Below are 25,896 nucleotides of genomic sequence, written 5' to 3' on the forward strand. Positions count from 1 at the left end.
ATGGTCCCAACCCAGTTGATGTAGGTATATGGGCGTTGGGTAATCCGTAAGGGTGAGTGTCTGTCTAACAGGTATCCATTGAATATTTGCAGGTGACTCTGGTTACCCTAACCTCTCATGGCTACTGACCCCAGTGAGGAACCCCAGGACAAGGGCAGAGGAATGTTACAATGAGGCACATGGGCGAACAAGCAGGATCATTGAAAGAACCTTTGGCCTCCTGAAGGCCAGGTTCCAGTGCCTCCATCTGACAGGTGGATGCCTGTACTACTCACCCAAGAAGGTGTGCCAGATCATCAGTGCATGTTGCACAACCTGGCCTTGAGACTCTAGGTGCCTTTTCTGTAGGAAGATGAGCCTGGAGATGGTCTTGTGGCAGTGGTGGAGCCTGTGGACAGTGAGGAAGAGGAGGCAGAGGAAGGAGATGTAGACAACAGAAGATCCATCATACAACAGTACTTCCACTGACACACAGGTAAGACACTGTAACTTCACTTTCCATTGCAGTTTTGTGTTTGACATTGAACATGGCAGCCTGATTTCCCTATTTCTATGGCCACTTACTGTACCCTTTGGCATCTCTATTTTCAGATCTCTGTGCTCCACTCTGGCTCCTGCTATGTTTACTGCTGCCCACTACAGGTCATACCTATGTATACATGACTGTACATTTGAATTGCAATATTTACAGTTTGTTAATAAAAATGCATATTTCAATCAATTGACAGACTCCATTCTTGTATTGGTTCCAAGGGTGTTTATATAAGTGCTAAGAAGTGGAGGGGGTATTGCAATTGGCTGGGTTGATAATGGAGGAAAGTCCAGGGTGCAGTCCAGTCTATTGGTATTACAGGTGCAATGTCCAATGGGGCATAGGAAGGCGAGCAATAGCAGTTCAAGGTGGACAGGGTAACAGAATGGGACAGAAGGGTGACAATCAGGAGAGTCTTATTTCCTGGTGGGGGTCTTGGCAATTTTCTCTGGCTTCTGCCTGTATCGCAGGGACCATTTGCGGGGTGTTTCTCCTTCTGCAGGGGGTGGGGTGCTGGTGGTCTTATGGTCCTGTGGCGGGGCCTCTTGTCCACTAGTGCCAGCGGAGGGCTATTCACCGTTGTGGCTAGTGTCAGGGCCCCGTTGGTGTGCCACTGCCTCCTTCATGGTGTTGGCCATGTCAGCCAGCACCCCTGCTATGGTGACCAGGATGGTGTGGATGTGTTTGAGGTTCTCCCTGATCCCCAGGTACTGTCCCTCTTGCAGCTGCTGGGTCTCCTGCAACTTGGCCAGTATCTTGCCTAAGGTCACTTGGTAATGTTGGTATGCTCCCAGGATCCCTGCAAGTGCCTCGTGGAGAGTGGGTTCCCTGGGCCTGTCCTCCCTTTGTCACACAGCAGTCCTCCCAGATTCCCTGTTGTCCTGTGCCTCTGTCCCCTGAACGTGTGGCCACTGCCACTGTCCCCAGGTCCCTGATCGTCCTGTGTTTGTGGGGTTGCCTGGGGTCCCTGTAGTGGTGGACACACTGCTGATTGATGTGTTCTGGGATCAGATGTATGGGCCTGCTTGGTGGGTGCTGTGCTGGTGTTTCCTGAAGGGGGAGGGTCTGTGGTGGTATGGGACTGTGGCAGGGTAACCGACTGTCCAGAGGTCCCTGATGGGCCAGGTTGGTCATCATGATCCAGGCGTGCAGAGCTGCTGTCATCACTGTGGGCCTCTTCTGTGGGGGGACTGGATGTGGCTGACACCTCCTTGGGGGTCCTGTGGGGATGTAAATGCAGTGTTATTGCATCTGCGTGTGCCATCTTGTGCATGGGTGTGTTTCCCTGTATGGTTGAAATTGCCCTGTCAGCTTTGCCTTGTGTGCGTGGTGATTTTGTGGGCTAGGTGATTCTCTTTAATGTGCATGCTTTAGTGATGGGTGTCCATGCAGGTCTGTGATGGGTGTCCATGCATTGGTGTGGCATGCAGGGCTTGGTATTGGGATGGGTGGGTTGTGATAGTGGGGTATATGTGAGGTGGTGGAGTGATGGGGTGAGGTTAGGGGTAGGAGTTTGTGATGGCATGCAGGTAGGGTGGGGGATATGGTAGTAAATATTTGACTTACCAGAGTCCAGTACTCCTGCTACTCCTGCGAGGCCCTCAGGATGCATGATCGCCAAGACTTGCTCCTCCCATGTTGTTAGTTGTGGGGGAGGAGGTGGGGGTCCACCGCCAGTCCTCTGTACGGCTACCTGGTGTCTTGCAACCACGGAACGCACCTTCCACCGTAGGTCGTTCCACCTCTTCCTAATGTCATCCCTTGTTCTGGGGTGCTGTCCCACAGCATTGACCCTGTCCACAACTCTCCGCCATAGCTCCATCTTCCTAGCAATGGACGTCTGCTGCACCTGTGATCCGAATAGCTGTGGCTCTACCCGGATGATTTCCTTCACCATGGCCCTTAGCTCCTCCTCTGAAAACCTAGGGTGTCTTTGGGGTGCCATGGATGTGGTGTGAGTGGTATGTGTGAGGATGTGTGGGGTGATGTGTTGTGGTGTGTGCTGTGAGGTGCATGGATGGTGTATGGGTGATGGTGTTCTGTGGCTCAGATTGAGTGGGTGCTCCTAGCCTGTCTATCTCTCTCTGTTGGCAATCTTATTTTTTCATTGAAAGGGATGCAGGTAACGTGGGTGTGTGTATTATAGTGGTCTGAGTGTGTGGGTGTGGTGTGTATATGTGTGTCAGGTGTGTGTATTTTGCATTGTCCAATGTGGTGTAGCTTTGTTGGTGTGTGTGTAATTTGAGCGCGGCGGTATGTACCGCTAGTGGTTTACTCCGGTTGAAAGACCGCTGCAGTGATTCATGGATCCTGATACTGTGGGCGTATTTCTGTTGGTTTAACGGTGTGGGTTTTGATACCGCCAGTTTATCACTGACCTTTGATCTCGCGGACTTGTGTGGGTGTCTGTATAGTGGCGGGTTTCTCGGTGTGTGTCATAATACCCGTAGCGATATACTGCCACGGTAACAGTGTCTTGGCGGCCATCAGCACGGCAGTAGGTGGCATTTACCGCCAATGTTGTAATGAGTGCCAATGTGCTGTGTGTGATGTGTATGTCGATTGGTAAGTTGTATGTTTGTGTGATTGTGTGTGTTTGTAGCCTGTTGGTTGTACGTTGTGTTGTATGTGTGATGTGTCCCTGGATAGGGTCTATTGTAAGTGCTAGCCAACGTATTGATGATGGTGTGGTTGTGGTGTTGTTGTGACATATTGTGGTGCTGTATTGTGTGTGACTAGGCCTGTGCTGTGTTTCTATGCATAAGTGTGTGTTTTTGACGTGTGTGTTGGCCGTAGTGTGTGTACTGTGTATGTGCTGTTGTTTGTGTGGCTGTATGTGAGTGTGCGTGTCAGTGTGTAGTAGCATGTGATTGTCACCCTCGCACCCCCTTCCCGATGGTATATTGTGTGAGTGTACAAATATTGATAATATAACAGTTACAGGTAAGTGTTTGTACTTACGATTGCTGACGTCGGAGAAGATTCCATAGTCTTTGTGCGAGCAGAAGCATTGGTATGACGTCTACTCTGGTTCCATGGTCGCTCCGGACGAAAATGGCTTCCTGAAGGTGAGTATCTCCTTTCTTGCAGTTCATTTCCACCTGGGTTTCTGTGGTGGTGAGTCTGCAGTGGAAACCTTGGTGGTGTGCTGCCTCGTAATCTGTCCGTTGCGGATTGACAGCAGTGGCTGTGCTGGCGGTGCTTTGTCTATAATCTGTTGGGAATACTGCCATGGTCATAATTTGGCTGTCTTCTCTGCCAGCCTGTTTGCGGTGAGACCACCACTGCCAACATAACAGGCCTGAGACCACCAAACATGTAACAATGGCCTCAGTTATGATGTCCTCCTGGCAGAAAAAGATTGACCACCAGAATTTGTCCATAATCTCCACTGAGAGGAAGATGTCATTTTGCAATTTTTCTTGATCTGAGTTCCAGGTTCACTACAAAAAGCTTATGCCATAGACTGGACATTGGCCTAGGCTCCACTGTATCACAACGATGTAGGTTGAGATAGAGATTTCCCCTCATAACAATTAGGACAACACCAAAAGGTTCATCCACAATACCCCATTAAACATGACGCTAAAATGCCAGTGAGAGAAATACTCTCACAACTCGAATACCAGGGAGTAATTGAACCCTGTGTATCACCAAGGAATAACCCATTGTTTCCAGTAGCTAAGCCGGACCATTAATTGAGAGTAGTTTTAGATTATATACATCTTAAAAGTTACACATGCACATTTGCAATAGAAAACACACAGAGCACAGGACTTATTAAAAATTGTGTGTGAAAAATTACAAATCAACCTTGGATATTTTCAGTGTTTTTTTCTGCCAAAATCTAGCACCTGAAAGATCAGACTTGGGAACCTTCAGTGTACTTGTCTCTCAAGAAAATTTTGCCAGATCCCAAAGGGCTATAAGAACAGTCGAGGATTGTTCTCAACCTATGTAACATCAATACAATGTGATATTGACCCCAGGAGGTTTTCCTATGCAGATGATATCTACCTCACAGACGAAGACTTCAGAACACACCTAAAATGGGTGAACCCCATAGCTGTGGGATTTGCTGAATTAGGCTATACCTTTAATTTTAAGAAAACTAAAATTGCTTTTCTCAGTGTCCAATTTTTAGAATACTAGTTATCAGGTGAGGAAAAGAGTTTGGCACCCCATTTTCCAGAAAGGTGTGTATAATCACAACCTCCTAACACCATTAAAAAGCTGCATGTATTATTGGGAGTTTTCAATTTTCGAAAACTTTGAACAATGCATAAAATGACTTTCTAATTTAAATAGATCTGTATTTTTCCTGCAAACACTGGACAGTTGAACATACACACATTCTTAGAGAATTGCAACATGACAGGCTTGAAGCAATACACTAACACACATGTGATAACAAAACAAACTTGGTCACTGGAGTAGTTGCTGCTATCATTGGGGTCACCTATGAAGAATTCAATTAAGGTTACACTATTCCAATAGTATAAAAATCACATTTGTATTTCACCGCTAAAAAGCGCTTTGCTCCCACTGAAAAAAATACTGACTGCTGTTCAGATGGCTGTCATAAAAGAGAGATCTCTGGCAGAAGGGAAACACATTATTACCATTACCACAATGTCAACCCTAGAGGCTGTTACAAAAACAAGTGATCCAAACACAAAAGCATTACATCCAAGTTGGATCCAATGGCAACATCTTTGACTGCAACTGATGTAAACTATGCTTTTGATTCAAAACTTCAGACACAAGAATTCCTTCAATATGATCTTGAATACCCAATGCCTACAAATATTTTGCCTCTTGATCAATACCAAATAATAATTCACATTGATGGTTCAACTCAACTAGCTGTAGGTACTAAACAGCAATACTCCACCACTTGCGCAGCTCTGAGCAAGGTAACGAGGGTTGTAAATTCCTCCCTCAAAATACCTACACGCAGACCCTAGTGGACTGCACTGCACAACTTGCAAAGCTTGAGGCTCTAATTTGGGCACTGGAACATGTGGACACTGAACTTTCTACATTGATTGTGTGTGATTCATACTACTGTAACTAGTCCTTCAATGATTATCTGCGGTATTGGTGCCAAGATGGGTTCAGAGATTCAAAAGGGAACACCAAATGGTAGGTCTAGGGGTGAAGGGTAGGTCTGGGGTGCAAACTTGGGGAACAGTAACAGCATACTTATTCCACAAGCAGTACGGCTGAGGAAATCAGTAGTGAATAGCCTCCTGAGGGCAACCACGGAAACATCCGGAAGATGGAACAATCCTAAACACCCTACAGAAGGAAAGGAAACTTCTAAAAAGGGACAGTTAGATCTTAAAAAAATCAAAGCAGGAAACACTATGGGCGAAATTACATTATGCAATCGGCATATGCAAATTCTAGACGCTTCTGGAGATTGGTCAACAACATTGAAAAAGGCCCCAGGGTCACCAACATTGCAAATATAAATGAGGAGTCATGGGTAGGTTACTTGAAATCCCACTTGAAGGAATCATCCTTGGCTGAGGCCCGTCCAGCCCAATAGGAGATGAGTGCCAGTGGGTATGATGTCCAGGAGCCCATCATGTTTACTTCACTCGAAATAACCTGGCTTCTAGAACAATCACGGCCAGACGACGCACCTGGACCTAATGGATTACCCCAGGCCTTGTTTAAACAATTTACAAGATGGGCTGCTTTTTTTACTGTAACGTTTAACTATATCTTGGTAAGAGGTACTGTTCCAGAAAGCTGGAAGGGCTCAAAAATCCATCCTATTTATAAGGGCGGAAAGGCCTCCCTGCCATCTAACTATCGTCTAATTGCCCTTTTGGATGTGGACCTTAAATACTTTTCCATGGGAATTTTGCAGCACCTAGAAAAGTGGGCCTCAGACAATCGCAGGCTCCCCATTAATCAAACAGATTTTTCCAAGTAGCATGGCACTCTAACTAACCTTATAGCATTAAGTTTGATATTAGAGCAAAGGCTACAGGGGCGTCAATCTATATGTGTTTTATAGAATTTAAAGCCATATTTGACTGTGTTCCTCAAGACAAATTGTGGGCAAAATTACAGCAGTGGGGGTTGCTTGCAAACTTACTGAATGCCATTATCATGTTCTACTCTAACACCTGGGTAAAAATCCTATTCATCCAGGCCTATTAAAAACACAGTTGGCCTGAAGCAGGGTTGTGTGTTAGCTCCACTTCTTCACAACTTGTACATAGTAGATCTATCTCCAGCTTTAGATAACCAGCCAGCCCACCCCCGACCATTGGCTGTCACCAAATATCTAACCTACTTTATGCAGATGATCTGTTGTTGTTTAGCAACTCTAGAGTAGGCCTACAGAATCTCCTGAATAGTTTAGGAGGATATGTGCTGGCCAATGATCTGAAAATAAATCAAGGCAAAACTAAAATAATTCCCCTCAATTGTAAACCCACTTCACACCATAAGTGGCATCTGAAAGGGCAGTCTATTGAAGAAGTGGCAACATCCTCATATCTGGGGGTCAGGATTGACTTGAAAGGTACATTAGCAGGCCATATAAAAGTAATCTGGGAGAAGGCACAAGCTTTAAATCGTGCTCATGGAAACCTATCAAAGTCAATCCTTGGGTGCCCTCTTAAGTTGATGACCATGGTTTTGAGAGATAAATTACTCCCAACACTTTCCTATGGGACAGAAATAATGAAGGGGGAGGAGGAGGCCTTGTTAGATAAATTACAAGTTAATTTGTACAAACAAGTTTTTCAGCTACCTAGACTAGAATTTTCTTTAGTAAAGCAATCACTGGCCAGGCCGGCAGCACTTATTAAGGGCTGCTATAAATTACGGCCTTGCTACTGAAGGGACCCTAGCTAATTAAGTCTGGCAGGAAATTAATCTTGAGAAGGATAACAGTAGTTTCAAGGAGCACTTGGAAAAAAGCATAGCACAGCTGGAGCTGGGTGATCTATGGGGTAACTCAGTGCCTGCCCCAGTCTTTAAGAAAGCAGTAAATAAATCAGTTAAAATTTTAAGTGGGCTAGAAGACCTGGAGGAGCTATCTAAATGGTCACACAATGGTTAGTTTTAAATTTCTTTAAACTAGGTAAGGAATCACCCGTCCTGTCTGCTCCTCTTTCTCTGAAAATAAACAGCGCCTTTTGCAATTAAGATTGGGTGATCTTCCAACCCTTGATTTCCTGCCTGAATGGAAAAAGGAGGCTGGGATATATCCACAGGATTGTAGTCTATGCCATCAGGCTAGAGAGACGCTAACCCATGTGGTCTGTATATGTCCAGTCCTGTTAAGCCAGAGAAGGAAACTACCAAGAAGGGAATTTAATGCTCTAGGAGTCCAATTCTGTAGGCCAGCTGTCATGACAGCACTTGACCCAAGCAATAAAATGTTAAATATTAAACTAGTTCAGTTCCTGAGAATCTGCCTCTCTGGTTGCCTCATCCCACTCCCTTTAATGAAGGAGAGGGGGCTGTTCAGACAAATATTTTCATCTTAATTTTTAAGGTCAATGGAATAGAATATGTTTTCCTTCCCAGCATCTTCTATGTCAAGGTAAGGAAGAGTTTTAGGGCCAGATGTAGGTAGGTAAAAAATAGCGACTCGCAAATTGCGAGTATTTGCGACTCGCAATTTCCGACTCGCTAACTGCAATGCAGGTAGAAAGTGCAAGGACAATTTGCGACTCGCACACGGAGTCACACCGCAGATAGCGAGTCCGCTGTTTGCGAGGTCGCTTTTTGCGACCACGCAAAAAACGGACTCGCAATTTGCGAGTGGGTGTCGCAAATAGGGACTGTGCTGAAAATTGAATGCAGGTGCTGCAGAACACTCTGGAAAACACTTCAGAACACTCAGGAAAACACTTCCTGGCACATGATGATGACATCACAGCCAGGAAGTTTACAAATACACCTGGGAGGAGGGAGGACCACACCCATTTCAACTTCAGCACAGCTAACAAACAGAGCTCCTGCAACCCTGGCTGACAATCCTAGGAAAAGGAAGCTAAAGTTTGCTGAAAAGGAGTTGGAGGTGGTGTCTGATGAGTGCTGTCAGCACCATGACGAGCTATTTGGCAGGGCAGCCCTCACCGTGCCAGACACAGAGAAGAAAATAATTTGGCAGGAGATCCAGGACAAGGTCAACTCCCTGGGGGTCAGCCACCGGAGTGTGGAAAAATTGAAGAAAAGGTGGTATGACCTGCGCTCCCGGACCAAGGAGAGGGTGGCAGAGTGGCTCCGGGAGATGAGAGGCACAGGAGGGGGACCATCGACGGTACCACCACCCACACCCCTGGAGGAAAGGGTAGAAGAGACCCTAGAGCCTGAGGCTGTAAGCGGGATGGGAGATCTGGACACCTCTGAGCCAGGACCATCAACCGGTGAGTACCATGTGACATGCATGTACCCTCATCAATGCCATACCCCCACCCACCTTGTACACAGGGGCATGCACAACCAAGATAGCTCCATTTCAGAGTAGCAAACATCAGAATGATGCATTATGGGCAATGTAGTCAAGTAGGCAGTTCATAGGCAATAGTTTATTAGGAAGTTGATAACAGATAGTAGACACTGACAGTGTGTTCCCTATGTCCCACAGGTCTCCCACAAGACACCCCCACCAGCCCAAGCAGCCAGGGGCCAATGGTCAGCCAGCACACACAGGAGACAACAGGACCAGCCACCACTGCTACCTGCACCACCGACACCATGCCCTCTCAGGAAACACCTGTTGCAGTAGTGGTGTGTGAGCCTGCACCAGGTATGAGCCAGAGTGCCACGGCAGACAATACAGGGCCTCCACCGCTTCGCAGGCGACATGGAATATCAACAGCAGAGCGGCAGGCAAAGCCAGGGCATGCCTCCACATCACCAACCGAGGCCCAACTTCTACGGGGTCAACGCCTGCAAAACCAACAATTAAGGAGGATTAGTGGGGTATTGAGCGCTTTGAACGCAATCATGCCATCAGTATGCAGCAGATACATTCGGAGTTGCAGGTGATCGGTACCAACATGGGTGACCTTGCACTGTCTATGCGCCAGCTAGTGGCAGGACTGCTAACGCAGAGTGACAGTGCACGGCGCAGGGACCGCCAGCTGCTGCAACGCCTGGACAGGATGTCCTCCTCTATAGTTAGGCTGGCTGTCAACACAACAGGGCTGTCTAGGCGCACAGTCAGCCTCCAGGTGGACATGGGCCACTTTGCTGGTGATGTGGCACGGGGACTGGGCCGTCTCAGCCATGCAATGGACCTCATGGAGGCACGGCAGGTGGCCAGGGGCACAGGCGACACACCACAGGACAGTGAGGAGGGCTCCACTGTCAGCAGTGTCTCTGCCGGTGACACCAGGGTGCTTCATAGTGGAAGCACAAGGAAGAGCACTGCTGACCCCCCTAGTACCAGCCAGGCTGGGCAAGCCCGCCGTAGGGTGTGAGCTCCACACTATCCTTGGGGTTGGGGCACATGATGTCAATGTGTCCCATGCCAGGTGGACTATTGAAGCCCCTGAACTGCGCCTATTGTACATAGTTTTGTTATTTGCACTTATTAAAGCACTTGTTCTTTCCACTTAACACATGGACTCTTGGTGTGTTACATTGGTGAGTATGGTAAAAGTTGGCACGTACCTTCCAAAGTATTGGTTTGCAATGTGTTCCCGTCTCAGTCTGCCTTGATTTGCGATGCTCCTATCCCCATGATGGCGATGTGGTTGCTCTTGCTCTTCATCCTCAGAATCTGGGTCTTCAGGGGTGAGAGGTAGCCCACGTCTGGTGGCAATGTTGTGCAGTATAACGCATGCAACAACTATTTTGAACGCTGTTATTGGGGTATACTGGAGGGCACCTCCACTTCGGTGGAGGCATCTGAACCTTGCTTCCGGCAGTCCAAAGGTACGTTCGATGATGTTCCTGGTCCTCTTATGTGCACTGTTGTATCGCCTCTCGCAATCATTGCTGGGTGTTAAGTACGGAGTTAGTATCCATGGACGTAGTGCATAAGCACTGTCACCTGTTTGGCACAAAACGTACAATGTTAGCAAGGCATGGGTGGTTTGCACATTGACCTGTGTGCATGTCTTCAAAGTGTATTCAGCTCTACCTAGGAGGTATCCGTCTCTAAACTCCCCACGTTCCAGGCGTTGGTGTATCCCACTGTGCCTAAAAATGTAGGAGTCATGAGTACTGCCTGGAAATTTGACAACCATGTCAGTGATGACATAATGGGCGTCACATACCACCTGAATATTGAGTGAGTGGGTACACTTCCTATTGCGGAACAGATATTCCAGGTTTGCAGGAGGGCATATATGTATATGTGTCCCGTCTACACACCCTATGACATGGGGGAAGTTGGCAATCCTGTCAAATTCCAACTTGGTGCTGTTGATTTCTGCCTCATTCCTGGGTAGGTATATGTATCGGGACATGTGTGTGAGTAAGGCGTCTAGGAATGCCCTAAAGAACCATGATAGTGCACTTTGGGATACCCCACCTGCCACAGCAATGACCCCCTGATAGCTACCCGAGGCCAAGAGGTGCAGTGAGCATAGCACTTGCACATGCGTAGGGATGGCGCAGCCGCGCACAGTCTGGCTTTCTAGCTGTGGTTTGAGTAATTCTATTAAATCTAGTATAGCTGTGCTGCTAAGTCTATATTTATGTTCAGCATTCCGTCCATCACTTGTTGTTTTTGCTTTGTCGCCCTAAGTGGGAAGGGTATGCCCAGACGTGGGTCCCGTGCTTCCCATGCCACTGGATTCAAGCTAGTCTGGCTGATGAGGAGTGAAACCCTGAAACCGGTCCCAGGATGCTTGTTTCCAGTCCAGGGAAGACCTGGCCTAGCAGTTCGGGCTGGACTGTTCCCATGGGGAACAGGGTCAAGACTGATTTGCATATGGCTGGGTCCAAACTGGAATGGCATGGGCAGCAAAAAAACGATGGATTTAGGCCCAGATCACTGTACTGGGGGTGAATGTTTGACAATGTTCAGCATTCCGTCCATCACTTGTTGTTTTTGCTTTGTCGCCCTAAGTGGGAAGGGTATGCCCAGACGTGGGTCCCGTGCTTCCCATGCCACTGGATTCAAGCTAGTCTGTCTGATGAGGGGTGAAACCCTGAAACCGGTCCCAGGATGCTTGTTTCCAGTCCAGGGAAGACCTGGCCTAGCAGTTCGGGCTGGACTGTTCCCATGGGGAACAGGGTCAAGACTGATTTGCATATGGCTGGGTCCAAACTGGAATGGCATGGGCAGCAAAAAAACGATGGATTTAGGCCCAGATCACTGTACTGGGGGTGAATGTTTGACAATGTTCAGCATTCCGTCCATCACTTGTTGTTTTTGCTAAGTCTATATTTATCATACATTTCCTCCTCAGTTTGCTGGAAGAGTGTCTGCCTTGTTCTGTAAAATCTTCTCCTGTCTCTGGCTCCTCCTCCTCCTCTGCTGGGCGGCGTGGGCTCTCCTCCTCACTGCTATCAGGTATATCTTCGCCATCTTGAGTAACCCAGATGCCTTCTGGGTCTTCTTTTATACTTTGGTAATGGTTACCACCTGCTCTGAGTTAGTGGTAAATTGGAAGTGCAAAATGGGCTTTTTGCGACTAGTCGCAATTTGCGAGTTGCTATTGCATATGGTTTGTGACTCGCAAATTGCGACTTGCTATTTGCGGGTCGCAAAATGGGGTCGCAAATTTTGCGAGTCGGTAACGGCTCGCGTCGCATTTTGCGAGTCGGAAATGGGATTATTGCATCCCATTTCCGATTTTGCGGGGTCGCAAATTGCGAATCGGGCCATTTGCGACTCGCAAAAGTTTGCTACATCTGGCCCTTAGATGCTTTTTAGACAAAACTTAAAACGTGGGAAGTAACCCATTTAACTCATGCTCCCAGCCCTTTAGGCATTTAAGAGAGGGCTAGGTTGTACTTTTATCAATGTTGTTCCGGGGTATCGGGTCTTTTATCAAGATGGTGTTCTTATTAAAATGGTGTTTTATTGTCTTAATGCTGGGTGCTGCTTGTTATCTTTTTACTGCACTTTATTAATGTCAGCATGGTAGTATTGCCTACCAACGGTGATGCTGTAAAGAATGCATGGGCGGGCCATTGGGCAAGAACATTTATGCGCTGACAAATAGGCCTGCCCCCTCATGGACAAAATACGATACAGTTGGAAAGCATACTGGTTAATGTAATGATGTGACGGACAGGACGATCTCTGCCTAAGAAGCGCCCGGGTTTTAGGCACTTTTATTATGAGGTTTCCTTATTATGAAGGGGATTTATCGCCTTAGTATGTGTATGTCTATTTGATACTTTGCATTTACACTTTATCCTGAAAATTAGTTTGTATGTTAATTGCGAGGACTTAAAGATGGTTATGGGCGAATGGGTAAGAACATTTTTAGTACTGTTAACCTGGTCTGTTTTTTGCCTTTATGTTCTAGATGTTTTATGGTTTTTATTAACTAATAAAGTATTATTTTTCACTCACTAAAAGGGAACACCATCAAACACACATTTTTGTGGGGGAGGGTAGAAGATCATGAAGAAAAGCTACCAAAGGCCCATGTGGTTTATACATTGAGTCACCAACGCGTTAGAGTACACGTTGTAGGAAACACTTTGGCCGATGAGGCAGCCAAATCAGCAGTAGCCACAGCTTCTGTTGCTGTGATTACTCATTCTCATGCGAGGTTGGATGATGAAACACTACTGTTGTAAAGTCTTCGACTGACAGAAGTCCCTTACCAAAAGAATATCCTGCCAAACATTCTTACCAGTTATGTGCCCCAAAACATTGAATTTACACTAATGCCTGGTATGAGTGATTGTGTGATCCCCAACCAAGACCAAAGATTAGATTTCATCAAAGCAGTGCATGAGTGGGTTTCTTCTGCCCATGCTGGTGTGGAGGCTACTATTTCAATGCTTCAAAAAAGCTACTGGTGGCCAGTTCTATTCAAACAAACCAAACAGTATGTCCTTTGTTGTGACATTTTCCAACAGATGAAAGAGTCGACCGTCAAACGCCCACTGCAGACACCCTCACAATTTCCAACAAAACACTTCAATGTGTGTACCTGGACCATTGTGGTCCCTTACAGACTGATGGCGCCTACAGATATATGTTAGTTGCTGTTGATTTATCCTCCAGATTTCTATGGGTATGGCCACAATGATTAGCTGACGCTCAAACTGTTATTAAAGATTTGCAAGTCTTTACCGGGACATCTGGAGTTGCAGCATTCCATTTGAACCAGGGCCTTGCCTTTGTCTCCAGGGCATTCAGGGTCACCATAGCAATGATGAGTATTCAACTCCATTTCTGGTCTCCCTACCACCCAGAGGGAAACGCGGTCAAGTAGCGGACAAAATGAGACTTAAAGCAATCCTTAAGAGCGAGTGTACTAGGTATGGGTCATAGTTGGCCTCACCTCCTGTTTGTAGTCCAGAAAGCACTAAATAATCTGCCCACCAGGTCTTTGGGATGGCATACCCCATACAAGGTTGTGTTTAGCATTCCTATGTATGTCCCAGATCTTGATGGCTCTGGTGCAGTGGTGGCAGAAACACCTTTTAAAATAAATGAACATGATGCTGTCTTGCAGGAATTGCAACAGCTCTGTGATGAAAACTCATCTGCACATGCAGCCACCTTGGGAATGAGGTATTTGCCAATAACACCAAATGGCTGGATTCCAAAAGTTGAGTCTTTAGTGTGAGAAAAGATTGCTGTGAAAAAGGAATTTGGTCCATCATATAGAGCACCGGATTCAGTCCTGAGAATACACAGTACCATAATTGTCATGTTACCACCGCTTCCTTGTACTAAACAAAACTGTTTTGTTTTCATTGACAATGTCAAGTTACACTTTGTGGCCAGTCTTGTACAGAAGACCATGAGAACTTCTGACTAGTTCCCGTACCCCTCTCGATGCCAATCAGGATATTACTCAACAAACATTAAAGAACGGTGAAGATACTCCCTGAGCATGGGGAGGGAGGAAAATTAACTTTCCTTGGTTCCTATCACCACATCAACTACCAAAAATATCCAGAGTTCTGATTTATATTTCTCAAATTCAACACAAATGGAAGGAATTGTTTATTATGAACCACCAAGGGATACATCTGCCAGCCCTCCTTTACCTACATCGGCTCCAGGGTTTGCACAAACTGCTTCTGGTTACTTTGTCGACATCAACAACTCACTTTCAAATTCTTCAGCATCTTCTTCAGCACCTGTATCAAGAGCATGTAAGCTTTTCATCTGGCTTAAACATAACTATTTGATTTTGTCCTTGGTACTATCTGTGGATTCTCATTACTTTGCTTGCCTTCCTTCTTTGGATTGATTTTGGCATTGTTTTCTTTCTGCTAATAAATGGTCATTATCTTTCGCAACACTCTCCTATTGAACTGGCGGAAGAGGCTTTAAAACCTTACCTGTTCTCACATAAGGTCCAGAGATACTTGCCCTAGTGAACATTTCAGCTGTTCCAGATTGTTTGGTATAAAGTACCATTCGTTATCTTCAGCCCTACGGAAATGATTCAAATTCCATATCTTTTCAAAGTATCTATGACTGATATCATAACACCAGACAGTTGTTTCTGATGATTGGGAAATAAAAACAGTTGATTCTATGCTTTCTGAGCTTGACTATTAAACCGTGTTTGAAAGTGACAAAGTCTATATGACATCTATGAATTATGGGGAAATGTTATATTACCATCATTATGAACATTATTTTCTGCACAAAGCGAGCACCCTGAGAACTGTTTGTAATTACACACAATGGGAACATTGTCCGACTCCATCAGTGGGGAGTTCCAAAACAAATATAGAAAAGTTTTCATGTTTTACTGGTCATGATGTTGGAAATGCTGAGTCTTATTATTTTAAATTGCCACCTTCGAAATGGTGGAACATTTTGTTAGCTGATACAAAAATGATTTATTCTGATTTCTTTATTTCCCAGTTTGCATTAGAAGGCTATGTATATTGGTTGAAGTCGATTGACTTAAAAAAGTGTGTGGAGAACTAAAGATTGGCAAATACAGAATAGGGAAGCTTTATTTAGAGTATGCCTTATTACGTTACAAATGATATTTCTCAGTGAAACTGTGCAACAAGCAAGTTGCTTCGGCTTGGTGAAAATTAAGGAATTGAACGCCCCCAGTATTACCTCATCGGCTAAATTTGAAAAATGGCAAAAGATTTTAAATGTCACTGAAGAACAGCTCAATGGGTCAAGAACTGCATCTTTAATTCAACACTTTCAGGCCCCAACAGGTGGTTATTGGGCCAGTGGACACAAATGGTTGTTTTGTAAATTCCACACCGGGCCGACCTGTCCCTTGACATGGCAGCACATCACACTTTTGAGTCATCACCACATATAGCGTAGGCAAACTATGTCAACAATCGTTGAAATCTTCCACACTAACAGCCGTTGAAGAACATCTTAGCCTTCTGTCAGAAGGTATAGACTTAGAAGACTTCTTGGTAGGTCCTAGAAAAACATGCACAAAGCGCTTCTTATATGCAGTATATAATGAAATTTGGAAGCTTTCCCAAAAAGAAGCTGCCGCCCAATTGAGGCAAATAGATGAGGAAAATTTGCTGAAAGCTCTAGTTGTTTATAATGGTATGGACACATTGTTCAACCACATTTTCACCTTAAACAAGATTACGTCATCTGCAATTGACATTATTCAAAATGATATGTCATTTTTACATGATGAACAGAGTCAGTTCAGGTCCACTGTGCAGTTAGGTTGGACTTTACAAGTTCTGAACAGTGGTCACTTGCCCTAGCAATGCATCAAATCCAGGTACATATTTGCGGCATTTGATTTGACATGAAAATAACAGATAATAGCTAAGAAAGAAGCAACTTACATCATGCTGAACATTGGAAAATTAGGAAAATTGCCTTTTACTGTGGTGGAAATTCCATCAGCAGTATGGTTAACACATGGGGTAATAATCTGCCCATTTCAACATTTCAATTGACCTTGTGCTTGAAATATATTCCAGTAGGCATATTTGAGCAGCTAAGAGATAGCTACATCCATGAGGTGTGGGCGCTAACCTTTATGTAAAATTGATTTAATGGCATGAAGGGGGTCTTTCTTAGCGGAAGCAAGTACAAGACTTCTCTGAGCCATTTGTAGATTTGTAAACATCTGTCCTTGCATGGAGCTTGTAATGCTTCAGTAGCAAACTTACCTTGTTATCTGAAGGTGTTTCTGTCCCTTTGTTTCGCCCAGCATTCCAGGTGCTCTTGAATGGGAGTTATGTGAATGATGAAGGCTGTTGTGGTATGCAGGCCAGAATGGTCTATATGGTTTTGGTCTCTCAGATCGTGACTTGTTGCAGAAATGTGCTTTTTCCCCTCATGTGTGAAATTAAAGAAGCAGACATATGGCCTTGTATTGCCACTTCAAATGTAAATTTTGACAAGCTGAGCAGACTGAAGGCTCTTGTGTTTCAAAAATACGTGGTGCTTACATCTGCCTAAAAGGCCTACGATCTTCAGGTAGCAAGGTAATCCATAGAGATGCAGTTCATTTCAAATATCAACTTTCCATAACATTTCCGTGAATTAATTTGTCACATTTTTAATGCGTCCAACACTGCTGGGATTATACACTTTTTTAAGGCTGTTGATTCTGGCTTTGTCAGTACCTTTCAAACTGTGAGTAATTCCTTCAGCCATACACTGACTATTTATGAGTGTCTTTGATGGATTCCCAATAACTTTGGCATTAATTGGTGGTATTCTGCTGTTGCTGTTTTTCCTTTGCAAAGGCTGCCCCATCACAGCAAAGAGAAATTATGGCACTTCAACTAGCCCAACTATGTCATGAACGCATGATGCAGTACTTTGAAGCACCACTCCTAAAAGAACTGGAGTGTTACTGGTCTCAGTCATTCAGACCAGTTCTGAATTGAGTGCAGCCTGTCTTTCGATGTTTGTGGTGCCCATTTGAACATGCACCAGAAGTGGGTCTTGCTATGCAGCGCATACCTTCTTTCTATGGGGGTCTGCTGGTGTTCTAGCATTACCAGACATGCACATTGTGATTGTGGTTGCTATGGGATGCTTCCTACGAATCTCCCTTTGTGGATATAGTGGCTCCTGGTGCTATAACACCTGGCACTACACCGAATGCTGCCATCTCTGCTGGAGCTATGGCTAAAGCACCAGAACATAAATGCTCCCTCACTTTTCTTGCTAACAAGCTAGTTAATTTATTACCTGCCAAAGTGGGATCTTTCCTGGAGGCCAGCACTATTGATGATATTGGTGTTTTTTGCAAGGTCACGATTACTGCTGAACATTGACTATTTTATCTCAGTTTGCATTCACTTTTGATGAAATTCTAAATTGACCATTTTAATTTGGCCTGAATCTGGGCTGTCCTCCTTGTCAACATGTACATTTTAATCTGTTTTATGTACATTTTAACCTGTTTTTAAATAATGTTTTAGATGAGACCTCTGCACTCTTGGACAAACAATGGGGACGGTACCATGGGGTTATTTTGATACTTTACTTGGGCACATTTATTTGAGCTATAGGCCTGAGGCTGTACCCTTTTACCTAGTTGTATTTCATTGTATTCCTTTTATTGTTTTAGCAAAGCTTAATTTTAGTGGAGATGTTTGATTATTATTATTATCAGCTTCTCTTCCACGCAGAATATTTTATTAGTTCTTTTGCACGACATTTCATCTTGTGCTTGCCCCAAGGTTGCACATGATTATTTACTAAGCCGGTCATTACAACATTGGTGGTAAAAGCCACTTACCGCCGTGCAGAAGACCGCCAACACAACACCGCAGCCGCGGAATTCCGCCACAGCTATTATGCTGGATCACTGAGTCCCTGTTGTCCATGTCTTCTTATTCCGCTTCCTCGTCTTCACTGTCAACAGGCTCCACAGCTGCAACCACACCGCCATCTGGACCATCCTCCTGCAGAAAAGGCACCTGTCATCGCAAAGCCAAGTTGTGAAGCACACAGCAGGCCACGATGATCTGGCACACCTTCTTTGGTGAGTAGAATAGGGATCCACCTGTCAGATGGAGGCACCTGAACCTGGCCTTCAGGAGGCCGAAGGTCCGCTCGATCACCCTCCTAGTTCTTCCATGGGCCTCATTGTAGCATTCCTCTGCCCTTGTCCTGGGATTCCTCACTGGGGTCAGTAGCCATGACAGGTTGGGGTAACCAGAGTCACCTGCAAATGGCGAGGGACAACTGTTAGACACACACTAACCTGTAGGGATATCCCCAGACCCAGACAACCATTACCACTGTCTTGCTTCCAGGTGCTCACCTAATAGCCACACACGGTGCTCTGGAGTTGACCCATCACATAAGGGATGCTGCTACTCCGCAGGATGTAGGCATCATGCACTGAGCCAGGGAACTTGGCATTCACATGGGAGATGTACTGGTCTGCCAAACATACCATCTGTACATTCATGGAATGGTAACTCTTCCGGTTTCTGTACACCTGTTCACTCCTGTGGGGGGGGGAACCGAAGCCACATGGGTCCCATCAATGGCACCTATGATGTTGGGGTTATGTCCCAGGGCATAGAAATCACCTTTTACTGTAAGCAAATCCTCCACCTGAGGGAAAACGATGTAGCTCCACATGTGTTTCAGCAGGGCAGACAACACTCTGGACAACATGTTGGAAAACATAGGGTGGGACATCCCTGATGCTATGGCCACTGTTGTTTGAAATGACCCACTTGCAAGGAAATGGAGCACTGACAGCACCTGCACTTGAGGGTCGATTCCTGTGGGATGGAGGATAGCTGACATCAGGTCTGGCTCCAGCTGGGTACACAGTTCCTGGATTGTGGCACGATCAAGCCTGTATGTGATGATCACATGTCTTTCATCCATTGTCGACAGGTCCACCAACGGTCGGTACACCGGTGGATGCCGCCATCTCCTCACATGTCCCAGCGGACGGTGCCTATGAAAGACAACAGCGAGCACAGAGACAAACAACTCAGAGGTACGTACCCACAGCTCACACAGAACATCAATCATAATCCAAAAAGTGGCCTGTATGTGTGTTGAGTCTAGGCCTAGGTATGTGTGACGCAGTTAAAAATGAAGCCATGTGGGCCCCTGAAATGGTGGCTGCCTGACCTGTAAAGTGGGACAATTGGATGTGAGATAACTGCACTGGCGTTGTACACCATCGCGGTAGACGGTCGAAGACCGTGGCGCAATGCTGCATTGGTTAACATTGGACCCTATGGGTCCCAGGAGCCAATGACGATGTACGCCGGCGGTGACGGTACGTACCGCCGCAGACGTGACCGCCATTTTCTATCTGTTCAATTACTCGATACCTGACCTTCGACAGGAGAGGACCTACACTACAAATGCTGCTGTGACCTCGGTCAGGAAGAGACAATGGCTCGTGCGTCTGGGGAAAGGGCCCCTGCTTTCACATCGGAGGAGTTGGGGAAACTCGTGGATGGGGTCCTCCCCAGTACATGCTACTCTACGGTACTTCAGACAAACAGGTAAGTACACTGGGAGCATGCTGTATGGGCTATGCCTGTGTGGAGTGGGGTGGATGTGAGAAGAGGGGGGGGATTGCGGTGTGCATGAAACGACAGTGAGTGCATGTGCCACATGGCAAGGGTAGGGATGGGGGCCAATGACTGTGATGGTACAGTTGGGAATAAGTTCCTCTTCCCCCTGTACAATTCATGTAGGTCAGCGCCCACCAGAAAAAAGATATTTGGCGTGCCATCGCCAAGGACGTCTGGACCCTGGGGATCTACCACAGACGGAGCACCCACTGCCATAAAAGATGGGAGGACATTCGCCGCTGGAGCAAGAAGACAGCGGAGGCTCAGCTGGGGATAGCCTCCCAACGTGGGAGGGTGCCCGTCGCGCCATGACCCCGCTGATGTTCAGGATCCTGGTGGTGGTGCACCCGGAGTTGGATGGGCGCTTGAGGGCATCACAGCAGCCACAAGGAGGTGTGTACACTCTCATCCTGCTGATTTTACACGCAGTGGAGGGGTCTGGGTGGGGGAGGTGGGCTGTGGGTTTCCCTAGGCCAGGGCGAGTTCCGTAGGCAAGGTCCCTCCGTAAGGCAGGCCATGTGGCATCCCACCCCACCTCTGTAGAGTGCCAAGTACACCTAGTCATGCCCCTGTGTCATCCATGTGTGCAGATGTTGTCCATAGCCTAGTATGCCATTTCCCAGGAATTGAACAGTGGAGCCCAAGAGCGCGGCGTAGTGCAGGGGGCTTGTGTGACTGTCGTGTCCACCAACGGTGGTGGTAATGCATGCACTCAACATGTCTTTCTTCTGTCGTCCCCCCCTTTTTGTGGTCTCCCTGTTCTTGTGTGCATTAGCATCATCAGGCGGAGGAGCAGTGGCACCGGAACACAAGCGGGCTGCATCCCATATGGCCATGGAGGGCCACACTACGGACTCGGACTTCGCCAGCTCCATGGTGGGGACAGGAGCTGAGACCAGCGACACAGACTTGTCCTCTGATGGGAGCTCCCTTGTGGTGGCGGCAACATCTGTGCCCCCCCATCTACAGGTACAGCCACCACCCGCCTGCCAGCACCGCCCTCCCAACAGCCCTTCAGCCTTTGCCCCGTGCTCGCTCACCCGGGAGGGTGTGCATCACCTTCGCCCCAGGCACCTCAGCCCCTGCCCCAGTCACCCCTGCTGCCCTCAGTGAGGAGGCCATTCATCTCCTCAGGTCCCTCACTGTTGGGCAGTCTACCATTTTGAATGCCATCCAGGGTGTAGAAAGGCAGTTGCAACAAACAAATGCATTCCTGGAAGGCATTCATTCTGGTCTGGCGGCCCTTCAGTGAGCTTTTCAGACTCTGGTAAGCACTGATGGCAGCCATTGTCCCTGTGTCTAGCCTCCCCTCTCCAACTTCCTCCACCCAGACCCAATCCCCTGTACCCCAGCCTATCACAAGCACACCTACAGACCAGTATGTACACACGTCAACACACAAGGGAAGCTCAGGCAAACATAAGCACCACACATCCTACAGGCACTCACGCAAGCATCACACACATGCAGACATAGCAACATCCACTGTCTACACCGTGTCCCCCTCCTCCTCGTCTCCCTCCTCCCTCCCAGTCTTGTCTCCACTCACACCTGCATGCACTACATCTACAGCCACTACTGTCATCACCAGCATCCCCACCACCACACGCCGCTCACATGCAGTCACCACCCCACTACCATTCACACGTCCCCTGTGTCCTCTCCCAGTGTGTCTGTGACGCCACCTTCTAAGATACACAAACGCTTGCACACACACACCCAACAGCCATCCACCTCACGACAGCCTCCAGCGCATGCACCTTCACCCAAAGTCAGCAAACAAACACCTGCTACAACCACAACCTCTTCCTCCACTCCCAAACCCCCTCCAGCTACCCGTCCCAGTGTCTCCCAAAAACTTTTCCTGTCCAACCTTGACCTCTTTCCCACACCTCCCCCACCCCGTCCGTCTCCTAGGTCCCGAACTAGCACCTCAGCCACAACATCTCCGAGACCAGTGGTGCTTGTAGTCACCGGAATCTGGAGTGCACCGGCCACCAGGGCAGCCAGTGTGGCATGGAGCTACAGCACAGACAGTCCCCCACCTGTGAAGCATCAAAAGTTGGCCAGTGCCCGACGGGAGAGGGGGAAGACTCCAGCCACCAAAACCGCTCCCAGAGGTCCCGGTGGGAGTGTGGAGTCAGCTGCGACAACTTCCAAGGTGGGGAAGGCCACAAGAAACCAGGAAAGTCTGGGAAGAGCAGCACGGCAGAGGAGACCTCCATCATCCCCGCTGCCCAGGAGGCCACATCCGTCATCCCCGCTGCCCAGGAGGCCACAGCCATCATCCCCGCTGCTCAGGAGGCCACCGCCAACATCCCCGCTGGGCCAGAGAGGACCGCCAGCACAAGCCCCACTGGGCTAGAGAGGACCACTAGCACAAGCCCCGCTGGGACGGAGAGGACCGCCAGCACAAGCCCCGCTGGGACAGAGAGGCCCGCCAGCACAAGCCCTGCTGGGACAGAGAGGACCGCCAGCAGCTGAGTCACTGCAAAGGAGCGCGCCGCTCCAAGCACCGCTGAACAGGGCACCACCGCTCCAAGCACCACTGAACAGGGCACCGCCGCTCCAAGCACCGCTGAACAGGGCACCACTGCTCTAAGCACTGCTGAACAGGGCACCGCCGCTCCAAGCACCGCTGAACAGGGCACCGCAGCCTCAAGCACCGCTGGCCCATGAGCGCCAAGGGCACTGACGCTACTGAGTCCGTCATGAGCAGGATGAAGCACTCTGGGCAAAATGCCCCCTCCAGAACCAGTGGAGAGATACATCCACTACCTCTGTCCTTAGCAGGATGAAGCACTCTGGGCAAAAAGCCCCCTCCTGAACCAGTGGCGAGATACATCCACTACCTCTGTCCTTAGCAGGATGAAGTACTCTGGGAACAAAGCCCCCTCCAGAAACAGTGGAGACTGTCATCCACTACCTCTGTCCTTAGCAGGATGAAGTACTCTGGGCAAAAGGCCCCCCAGAACCAGTGGAGAGATACATCCATTACCTCTGTCCTTAGCAGGATGAAGTACTCTGGGCACAATGCCTCCTCCAGAACCAGTGGAGACTGTTATCCACTTGAGAGACTGTGCCTTTGCACTCCCCAGGATGGAACAGTGGGCAACCCACCCACAGTAGAGACTTGAGAGACTGTGGCTTTGCACTCACCAGGATGGAACAGTGGGCAACCCACCCACTGTAGAGACTTGAGAGACTGTGGCTTTGCACTCCCCAGGATGGAACAGTGGGCAACCCGCCCACTGTAGAGACTTGAGAGACTGTGGCTTTGCACTCCCCAGGATGGAACAGTGGGCAACCCACCCCCTGTAGAGACTTGAGAGACTGTGGCTTTGCACTCCCCAGGATGGAACAGTGGGCAACCCACCCACTGTAGATACTTGAGAGACTGTGGCTTTGCACTCCCAGGATGGAACAGTGGGCAACCCACCCACTGTATAGACTTGAGAGACTGTGGCTTTGCACTCCACAGGATGGAACAGTGGGTAACCCACCCACTGTAGAGACTTGAGAGACTGTGGCTTTGCACTCCCCAGGATTGAACATTGGGCATGTGGCCCTCTAGTGGATTTGGCGTCGTGCACTCAACCGGCTGAGGTGCCCCCCCTTTCCCTCCCCCTGAGGTGCCTGTTTTCTTGCTCTCTGATGCCCCTGCAGTGTTCTTTCCGTCATGGTCGTACCGTGTGGGCCCAGTGTTCCATGGAATTATTTGGAGCACTACCTGGACTACTATGCTTGGTGTTTAATTTGTTTATGGTGTATATATATATTTTTGCCTACTTGATTTTAATATATTACAATGGTTACACTAATTTCCTTTTGTCTTTGCATTCTTCCGGGTGGGTTTGGGGTGTAACTATCATGTATTAATATGTATTAGTGTGTGTGTTGTAGTGGGTGAGGGTGGGGGTGGGGGTGTTGCGTGTGTGTGTCCTGTTTTTTCCCTCCCCCCTCCCCTGCGTCGTAGGTGCAGTACTCACCGTGGTCTTCGCCGCCGGCATACGTGCTCCTGGTAGAGGAGCAGGAAGACTATCGCAGTGAGAATTTGGTGCTCCTAGTGGGGTGTGTAGAGGTGGGCGTTTTTCCTTTGAAATCCTGTTTCGGCCAGGTTTTTATCCGCGTGAATCCGCCCCAGAAAAGGTGGCGGATTGGTAGGTTGTGATACTGTGGGCTTTACTTTGTCTTCCGCCTGTCTGTTGGCGGTGACCGCCAAGCTGTTTGTTTGTACCGCCATGGCGGTCGGAGTGTTAAAGTGGCTGTCTTTCTTGGCGGTTTCCGCCACGGTCTTAATCGCTAATTTGTTTCTGCCAGCCTGTTGGCGGTCTTACCGTCGCTTTAACACTGACCGCCAGGGTTGTAATGACCACCTAAGTGTCACCGGTACTAAAGAGTACAATGTCTACCTTACACAGAAAACACATATTATCTTGTCAGGGTAGTTCATAGAACAACAATATGTTTTGTTATGAAACAACAAAGCCAGCCATCTTATGCTGTACCATGTCATTGCATTTCTACTGACCCAAACGTCTTCTCTCGATCCTCTTGGGAGGACTGCCGGCAGACCAACAGACCTCCTTTGTCCCTATTGCTCAGGCATGGGGATTGGGTTTCCTTGCAGAGATTAGACGGGCAGGTTAGGACTAACACTGCTATTGCTCTGAGGTAGACTTTTAGTAGTGCAGGTACGGATTTTAAATTCACTATTGTGACAGAATATTAGGGCTTTTTATCTGTTTCACCTTTCTGGTCACCCAAATAATTGCAATTCATGTCTTTTTACATAGAACGCAGGTGCTTCAATAAAATGTATTGAACCAATTCCTGCTTCTGTTTATCTTTTGTACGAATGAGACTTGTGTAACTAAGAGAAAGGGGTCAGATGTGTTCCACCATGACTTCCCTGAGACGTCATGGAGTGTCATGCATCAGGCTGCCACAAATCACCGTTACTTCTGGAATTGGTGAGGTGCTGCTAGCTAATTGAAAGGGTTAGGCCAACGCCTTTCAGATGGTGCGGGATAAGATTCAGTCCCCCATGCTCGGTGGTGCTGCCGCTCAAAACCGGCAGTCTCATTGCCATGACAAGAGTCCTATGACAGACTTTGGGTCAGATTACGAGGCGTGCAGTCTAAAGACTGCCAGCCTCGCAGTTGCTGTCAGACCACTGCAGGTGTGGTGCTCCGACTGCCACATTAAGAGGTTGGTGGGTGGACCCCTCAACCTCCCACTGTCCCTGCCAGGATCTCAGATCCTGACGGGCTGATGGCAGTGCTGGATGCAATCAGTCATGGCAGCGCTGAAGTCAGCTCCACCCTGCTGATTACAACTATGTTCTCCACCAGACTTTTCATGGCGGTTCAACCGCCGTGAAATGGCTGGCGGAGAACTAAGTCAGGCTCCACAGGAGGGCCCCTGCACTGCTCATGCCCCATCCCTCCCTGCAGACAGGGTGCATTTTGAGGGTGCTGGTGCCCCCTGCATGTGGCAGCATTGCTGCCGGCTCTATTATGGGCTGGCAACAATGCTGCCAACCCTTTCCCACCAGGCTGACCATCAGAAACATTGGTTTCCACCTGTCAGCCCAGTGGGAAAGTCGTAATGGAGCCAGCAGGGTTGACCGCATGGTGGTGACCACCCATCAAGAGTTTGGCGGATGGATGTTTCTGTCAACCTGTGAGAAACTAGGGCTG

Source organism: Pleurodeles waltl, chromosome 12 (assembly GCF_031143425.1).
Source record: "Pleurodeles waltl isolate 20211129_DDA chromosome 12, aPleWal1.hap1.20221129, whole genome shotgun sequence".
Taxonomy (NCBI): Eukaryota; Metazoa; Chordata; class Amphibia; order Caudata; family Salamandridae; genus Pleurodeles; species Pleurodeles waltl.